The sequence below is a fragment of the Panthera pardus genome, unplaced genomic scaffold, assembly GCF_024362965.1.
Source record: "Panthera pardus isolate Hobbes unplaced genomic scaffold, ASM2436296v1 HiC_scaffold_15, whole genome shotgun sequence".
In the NCBI taxonomy this organism is placed as follows: Eukaryota; Metazoa; Chordata; class Mammalia; order Carnivora; family Felidae; genus Panthera; species Panthera pardus.
This window is the reverse complement of record NW_026526710.1, coordinates 72,523,787-72,532,714: the sequence shown is the minus strand read 5'-3', so window position 1 is coordinate 72,532,714 and position 8,928 is coordinate 72,523,787. Positions and strand designations below refer to the sequence as shown.

Below are 8,928 nucleotides of genomic sequence, written 5' to 3'. Positions count from 1 at the left end.
TCCATTCAGGTGCGTTGCTTCAAGGACTAAAGATCTCTTTAAAAAATATGGGTTCTGTGAGGCACCTGGGTGGCTCAGTTGGTTAAACATCCAACTTTGGATCAGGTCATGATCACCCAGTTCGTGGGTTCGAGCCCTGCCGTCAGGCTCTGTGTTGACAGCTCGGAGCCTAGAGCCTGCTTCGGATTCTGTGTCTCCCTCTCGCTCTCTGCCCCTCCCCTGCTCACACTCTGTCTTTCTCTCCCTCAAAAATAAATAAACTTTAAAAATATGGGTTTTGTGGGGCACCTGGGTGCCTTAGTCGGTTGAGCATCTGATTCCTGACTTTGGCTCAGGTCATGATCTCACAGTTCATGGGATCGAGCCCTGCATCGGGTTCTACACTGACTGTGAAGAGCCTGCTTGGGATTCTCTCTCTCCCTCTCTCCCTGCCCCTCACTACACTCACTAGCATGCACACACTCTCTCTCTCTCTCTCTCTCTCTCTTTCTCTCTCAAAATAAATAAATAAACACTTTTAAAAAACTACTTCTTAAAAAAAAAGTATGGGTTCTGAGGCAGCCTTATTTAATGATAAATCAATTTGCTATAAAGCTGCCTCACTGTGTATATTTCACCTGAGACCCAAGTTTGACTTTAGCATCAGACCATTTTGGCTGCGGTGGGGGTGATCTGAACTCAGGTATATGGCAGAGTGGAATGTTGGGAATGACTTTTCCTTTTCCAAACCCTATGATCATGTAATACATAACTTTTTGGGAAGAGACCTTTGTGAGCAAAAGCAAAGGAAGCCTCAAGCTGAAAACAGCTTTCCCAGTGTATTAAATGCAATCTAATAAGAGGTGTACAGAAAGGTGTTATCAATATGACTTCCGTTCGTGAACTTGAAAACCTGATTTTGCAATAGTTAACGTACGCCCTAATCTCTCTTTGTAATTTTGAGCCAATTTTTTTAGGCAGTTTGGTGCCTTCAAAATTAGATCATAAACCAATTTAAAATTTGAGGTTCTGGCAAGATAATTATGCTTCAGAGTAACTGAATAAAGTGTTAACAATTCACAAGAGTTTATTTTAATTCTTTCTAATTAGGGGCCCCATTTTATTTCTCTTCAAAAAGTAATACCACCTGGGGCGCCTGGGTGGCTCAGTCGGTAAAGTGTCTGACTCAGGTCATGATCTCACAGTTTGTGGGTTTGAGCCCGGTGTCAGGCTCTGTGCTGACAGCTCAGAGCCTGGAGCCTGCTTGGGACTCTGTGTCTCTGTGTCCCTCTGTGTCCCTCTCTCTGCCCCTCCCCCACTTGTGCTGTGTCTCTATCAAAAATAAATAAAATGTAAAAAAAAAAAAAAAAAGTAACACCACCTCACACTTACATTGCAATTTATAATTTTTAAGGATTTTTGACCTATGTAATCTCATTTGATGCTTATAAGCATCCCACACAGTGAGGAGGGTTTTATTTTGGTGAGGGGACCAGGGCTCAGAGAGGAAAGCATGGAGATCAGACCAAACTGAGAGCTCCCCGTTAGGCCCAGTGCTCTTTCCATTCTATCAAACTGTAGTTAACAAGTTAAATGAAACCCTTGTCTGGGGCCTGTGTTTTCATCCTTCTCTGAAAACCCATGGCAAAACAGAAACAAAAACAGGTAGAACGCCAAGTGCAAAATGTATTAATACCAATATAATTGATTAGGGAAAATTTTAGGCCAATAAGCAACTGTTTTGTTTTTATTAAGTCTTAATTTTTTGGAGTGTCTGGGTGGCTCAGTAGGTTGAGTGTCTGACTCCAGCTCTGGTCATGACCTCATGGTTGGTGAGTTCGAGCCCCGCATCGGGCTCTGTGCTGACAGCTCGGAGCCTGGAGCCTGCTTCGGATTCCGTGTCTCCCTCTCTCCCTGCCCCTCCCCTACTCACACACACTCAGTCTCTCTCTGTCTCAAAAATAAATAAACATTAAAAAAAATTTTTTAAAGACACCTTTTTTAGAGAAGTTTGAGGTTCATGGCAAAATTGGGGGGCAAGAACGAAGATTTCCCGCATACTTCCTGACTCCACACATGCATAAAAAAAACAGTAGTTTTAACCCTTTATGAAAATACAAAATTTAGTAAGTAATTTGAGAATGCAACAGTTAGGTTGTCATCCAGTACTCCCACTAAATCATCGTACTCTTTGAGACTTAGAACAATACCAAGCAGTTCTGAGGTGGGTACAATTTGTGGTGCATAAATTATACCTCAGTAAAGCTGTTAAGGCCACACACCCATTGTTGGGGACCTAACTGTGTCCCCCGAAATTCATATGTTGAAACACTAACTCAGCAGTTCAGAGTATGATGGGGACCTACCGGGATAGGGTCTTTCGGGGGTAATTAAGTTACAGTGAGGTCATTAAAGCGGACCCCAACCCAATATGACTGGTATCCTTGTTAGAAGAGAAGATTTGGACACAGACACACAGAGAAGGAAGACCACGTGAAGACGGAGAGAAGACAGCCGTCTACCAGCCAGGGAAACCGGCCTCAGAAGAAATCAATGCTGCCAACACCTCGATTTCAAACTTCTGCCTCCAGAACCGTGAGAAAATTAATTTCTGCTGTTGAAGACACCTCTTCTGTAGTGCTTTGTTATGGCATCCCTAAAGACACACACACACACACACGCACACGCACACACACACACACAAATATAATACTATGCTACCTAACACAAGCTATATGCAAACCTACCTTTGTGGGCAGCCTTGGGTTTTTACATCTCCTCCGGGACACTATTTTACTCACCAAATTTTCTATGCTTAAATTTCAAGTATTTATATTTTGACGTTAATTGCTACAGACTTTAATAATAACCGAAATTCAACATACAACAGTAAGAAGCTCGAATCTATAAAAGAGAGAGAGAGAGAGAGAGAGAGAGAGAGAGAGAGACTAACCACACTGCTCTGTAGTGAAAAATGACTTTCCCAAAGTGTCCACAGGCACTGGGGGACTCCTTCAGTTCTGGGAGCCAGTATCTGGGCATCTGTCTCCTTATTAAACACTTAATGTATACTCATGGTGGCAGTGGGGGGGCTGCCCAAAAAGCTGGGCCCAAGAAAGCAAGACGAAGTTCCTGCTATCTAGTTTGTTTGGAGTTCACGTAATTAGAAAGCATAGAAATCATACGATAAAGCAAGCACTATTTCTTATATTTCTTAACAGTAAAAATCTCCCTTGTTTCAATTCCCTTCCTAATTGTATACCACAGTGGCATGTTTCAGTACAGTGAGATCCTGAAATGACAGAAAAACACTGAGGTTAAGTATTGTTTTTAGTCAGATGAATTGTAAGCTGGGCAGCAAGGAAGTTCAACATCAGCTGCCATGGGACATTTCGTTCGTGGGACCGTCCTCGTACTTTGTTGACAGGTTGGGAGGCAAAATGTGCATTTCTGGTTTCTACCTGTAACATTTTTCGGGATCTTTTTTTTTTTTTTTTAGATCTTTAGGTCTTTTGGTTTTTTGGTTTTTTGGTTTTTTCAGTTTGCAAATTAAAATCTAACCTGATATAAAGAGGGATAAAAACTCTAAAAATCAGGCGCTCCTGGCTGGCTCAGTCAGTGAAGCACGCAACTCTTTAAAAAAAAAAATGTTTATGTACTTATTTTGAGAGTGGGGGGGGATACCATGAGTGAGCAGGGGAGGGGCAGAGAGAGAGGGATATGGAGAGAGAATCCCAAGCAGACTCCACAGTGAGGGCAGAGCCCCACGCAGGGCTTGAACCCACAAACTGTGAGCTCATGACCTGAGCCAAAACCAAGAGGTGGCTCAGCCACCCAGGTGCCCCTGCAACTCTTGATCTAAGGTTGTGAATTCAAGCCCCGTGTTAGGTGTAGAGATTGCTTAAAAATAAAATCTTATGGTTCAAGCTAGAGCGTCCGGTGAAGGAGGGAGGGAGCTACGAGTCCTTTGCTAGGGGAAGACCAAAGACAGACTGTAGGAAAAGCAAACAGAAGCCATGTTTCAAAGACCCGTGTTAGGGGTATTTCATCAGTTTGTAAGAAGTGAGTCTGAAATTGCCAGCAGCTTTGATGCTGAAAGATCTCTGAACTGTGTGCAGCTCCTTGGAACAGTGGGTCAGCACCCCGTCATGAGATAGGTGGAAGGGAAGAACCCGGTCACGATATTTCTCTAGCAACGAATGAGGTGTGGCGGTCAGGGGAGAGTGGAGTGCACCAAAATGGGTGATGTCAGTCAGACGACAGAGCACAGGGTATCAGCATTCAGACCAGGCCTCTGAGACATGGCGTATCAGTATGTGAAAAAGGGGTCCCGCATCTACGTGAAAGGGAAACTCAACTACGGTGAATACACAGGTAAACACAATGTGGGGCCACAAGCAACAACAATCAGAGCTGGTAATAGTCTATTTCTGGGTGACCCGACCGAAGAAAAGGCATAGAGTGAATGATTCTTCTTTGGCCATTGTTTGGTAGGGTCTCATTTCCGAATCACGTACAGTCTTTATAGTTCCTAAGGACAAGATTAAAATATTCTTTTATATACAAAAATAAGTAAAATAAAATAAAATCTTTTTTAAAAGTCTAAGAACCATCTTAAAAACATAAACACCACCCCCGCAACTGTAAGAAAATAATTAATTTGCTTGCTATAGAAGTTAGGAAAGAAAAATTCCCCAAGAGATGGAACCTGATACTTTGTAGGAAAAAACTGTGAAGTCCAGTGAGATGTTGGGTGGTGTTTTATAACCCAGAGGTCTGTAGCCCCTGCTATTTGTTTTACTCTTTCTTTGTGCCTTTACGTTGACCACTCACCTCTATTCTCTTGCATGGAGTCCACAGAATTTGTGACCTCCGAGGCCATCTGCCTCTAAGACAATCACTAGTAAGTTCCCCAATGTTTAAACATTACTATCCCAGCTATTGGCTCCAAGAACTCAGATGGCTTTCTTGTCATTTTCTCTAGATTGACAATATGTAACAGCTGCTGGTTGGAACTTCCATTAAAGAAAGTATGTACGTGAGACCCCAAGTCTCTTGAATTCTAAAATCTTGACCATGTACATCTAATATATTTCCTGGGTTAGCTGGTCGTTAAGTTTAAACTTTCATGTTTAGTTTATCTCCATGAAAGCTGTCTGTATTTCCAAGAACATGGCAAACATAAGCATTCACTTCAGAGGCAGAGCAAAGTTTCAGTTGATCTAACTGTGCATCATAGCTTATGTATGCTCACCTTTCATAATATTTCTCACCTTTCAAAATCTTTCCCAAAACTTGGGATTATCTGGGTAAATAAGCACCAGCTCCATGCTTACAAGAAGATCAGACCACAGGATAGAAAAGTCAAAACATTAAGCCAGATGCCAGACTAAACTTCACGGCGCTTCAGGGTCACCAGAAGACAAATATCTATGCTTGTATGATTACGTAGGTTAATGGCCAGACTTAGCCAATGGTCTTCAGTCTGCAATCTTGGCTGCAAATCGGGATAGGCACAGGGCCTCGCCTTGCCACTCTGCCCGACTTCCCTAAGCTGACATTAAGGGGACCCATTTCCAAGAACAAGGTGGCTGGCCGTTTCAGGACACATACGTATGAACATACTTATCGTTCCTGATAAGGAAGGAAACTGAGAGCGCCAAAGGATGAGATTTGGGCTGAGACCAGGAGGAAGAGCTGGCAGTCATCCCACACTAGAAGACCCACACACGATGTTGAGCAAGTCCTTCCATTCCACGAGGCCTCTGTGTAAAAAGGATCATAACACCCTCCTTTTTACATGAACACACAGAAGACATTTCATACAACAATATAGTATATTAAAACAAAAGAAGGAGGTGCGCCTGGGTGGCTCAGTCGGTTAAGCATTCGATTTCTGCTCAGGTCATGATCTTACAGTTCACGAATTTGAGCCCCGCGTGGGGCTCTGTGCTGAGCCTGCTTCAGATTCTCTGTCCCCCTCTCTCTTTCTGCCCCTCCCCTGCTTGTGTGGGCATGTTCTCTGTCTCAAAAAATAAACAAATAAAACATTAAAAAATTAAAAAAATAATAATAATAAATAAAATAGGAGAGAATATTCTAGGCCACACCCAAACCTCTGATTCCTCGTGGACTCAAGTTCATGCAAGGAGGAGTGGGCCAGCAGGTGTGCATAAGAAGCCCTGATGAGGTCAGCTCCAATGTCTCCCTGAGGACCAGCAATTAATTACATGTAGAGAAGGAAGCAGAAGGGAAGGCCACTGACCCCATGGTGTTTGCATCCAACTGTCAGTGGCCAACTTCTTAGATTCTATCTGTGGCCTAAATGATGAAAGATTATTTGAAGCCAACACAGAATTTTTTTTTTTTTTTGCGTTTGATTTTAAAGCTGTTCTTTCATACAGTGAGAGAGCACAGCAAAGTGTGTAGAGAGGCTTCTAGAGCAAAGCCCTCTATGGATGGCCACCTAATAGGTGGCTTTCTTGCCTGTGTCAGCCAAGATAATTACATCAGTTGTTTGTACCTGGAAGGGATCCCACCTGGCTAGGATCCTCCCACCTGGAAAGTCTCCCTATCTGACACCTGGAAGGCTTTATAGAAAAAAAAGAAGGAGGAGGAGGAGGAGGAGGAGGAGGAGGAGGAGAAGAAGAAGAAGAAGGAGAAGGAGAAGGAGAAGGAGAAGGAGAAGGAGAAGGAGAAGGAGAAGGAGAAGGAGAAGGAGAAGGAGAAGGAGAAGGAGAAGGAGAGGAAGAAGGAGAAGAAGAATTGACTACCTTTAGCTAAAATATAAAAGTGTTTCTTAATCTTTAAAGTATAAATGATTACCTGTTTCCGAGTGGGCCCCCTAAAACCCTCACTTCTGTAACAGGATGCTAATAACACCATCTAATATCATAACAGGTGTCGTACATTAAAACCTGCTGTTTTTATTCTTCATCTGCCGTTGGCTTTCAGCTTTGTGGGTTATAACAGGTACAGTGTAACCACACGAGGCTGAAGTTGGCTGAGTTTCATTTCCAACCACCCCCAAGACAGAGCTGAATTTTACCTTTTGCTAAATGGATATCATAGTGGTATCACAACGATCTTCACTTTGTTATTTCTACAGAATGCAAGGCACGTATACAGAAAAGGGCCAGTAAACATAATTGCCTGAAAGAGGCTATGCTTTTTAATATCTTTTTCATGCCATACAAATCCACATCACCGAAAGTCGATTTTTTAAAAATATTTTACCAACAAAATCAACTTGCTAATTATTTTTAACTGCTTTTGAATCAAAGCATTCAACCTCCTGATGGCCAAGATGACAGATGTGTCCTGGAACCCAGCACCCCAACGGGTGGTCTCTGGGGAAACAGAGGAGAGAAAGACACAACCCGCCCACGCCCACCCCAAACTCCCTTGGCCACATAGTGCATCTCAGGTCTACCCAAGGTTGTCCCCCCTCCAAAACCACACATTCAAATGTGCTGCCTAGTTCATCCTGGCTGCCCCACAAAGTGGCATAGACTGGGTGCCTTACAAATAACAGACTTATTTCTCGCCGTTCTGAGGCTGGAAGTCCGAGATCAGACTCCTGGCATGGTTGGATTCCGCTGAGGGTCCTCTTCAGAGAGGCTGTTTTCTTTCATATGGTCATGGTGGAGAAAAAGAGAAAGACAGAGAGGAAGGAGGAGGGAGAGGGAGGGAGAAAGGGAGAGGGGGAAGGGGAGAGAGGGAGAGAAGGAGGGAGAGGGGGAGGGAGAGAGGGGGAGAGAAGCAAACTGTCTTGGGACTCTAATGAGGGCATGAATCCCATGCATGAGGGCTCCGCCTTCTTGGCCTGACCCTGTCCCAAAGGCCCCACATCCTAATGGCGTCACATTGTGGGGTAGGGTTTCAACATATGAATTCGGGGTGGGACACACAGTCAGTCCATAACACATCCCTTTTGGGTTTTTTTTAAAGTTTATTTATGTTGAGAGACGGGGGGGGGGGGGCATCAGTGGGGGAGGGGCAGAGAGAGAGAGGAAGAGAGAGAATCCCAGGCAGGCCCCACACCACCAGCACGGAGCCCAACGTGGGGCTCACATCCATGAACCTCGAGATCATGACCTGAGCGAAGCCAAGAGTTGAACAGCCAACCAACTGAGTCACCCAGGCACCCCAGCATATCCTTTATTGGATGGCAAGCTCTCCCTCCCTGCTTTAAATCCCTTTCACCCACTACATCTCTCTCCAATTCCATCAAGACCTCCAGGTACTTGATGGAGCGCCTGGGTGGCTCAGTCAGGTTAAGCCTCCAACTCTTGGTTTTGGCTGAAGTCATGATCTCACAGTTCGTAGATTCAAGCCCCACCCTGACAGGACAGAGCCTGCTTGGGATTCTCTCTCCCTCTCTCTCTGCCCTTCCCCTATTTGTGCGCTCTCTCTCTCTCTCAAAATGGATAAATAAACCAAAAAAAAAAAATTTTTTTTTTAGACCTCCAGGAACTTGAGCCCTTCCTTTACTGTCAACCAGGCGTGTCAGCTCTGTTCCCCATCCAGGAAGCGTACGGTGGTTCCTCACCTCTGATTCTTTCCTACCGAGACCTTCACCTCCCTGGTTCCCTTGCCCTTCTGTCCATTGCCCCAGACCCCAAGCTGGATCTAACCAACTATCCGCCTGTTTTGAGCTGCTGGAGGAAAGCTCACCACCCCACAGATTGGAACTTGACATCGATGTTTTCCTGGCCAGCTGTTCCTCTCGTGCTCCAGTGGCTATTTTCAACCTTCTCAGCTTTCTCCAAGCCTTCTACCCCAGGACGGCAGATACAGCATGCTGTGGAGACAACCGGAGTCGTCTTCTTCCAGGACCCCGGGAAAACCACGTTTCACAGCCCCCCTTAACATAGGGTGGGGTCATTCTGAGATCTAGTCATAGAATTTGAGCAGAGTGATGTTCCCCTTCTCCCAGGAGTGGCCTAT

General features: G+C 44.5%; 1 pseudogene; it reads left to right on the top strand.

Annotated features, from left to right (window-relative positions):
* Positions 1-3,995: 3,995 nt before the first annotated feature.
* Positions 3,996-4,439, top strand: LOC109275788 (single-stranded DNA-binding protein, mitochondrial-like; annotated as a pseudogene).
* Positions 4,440-8,928: the final 4,489 nt, after the last annotated feature.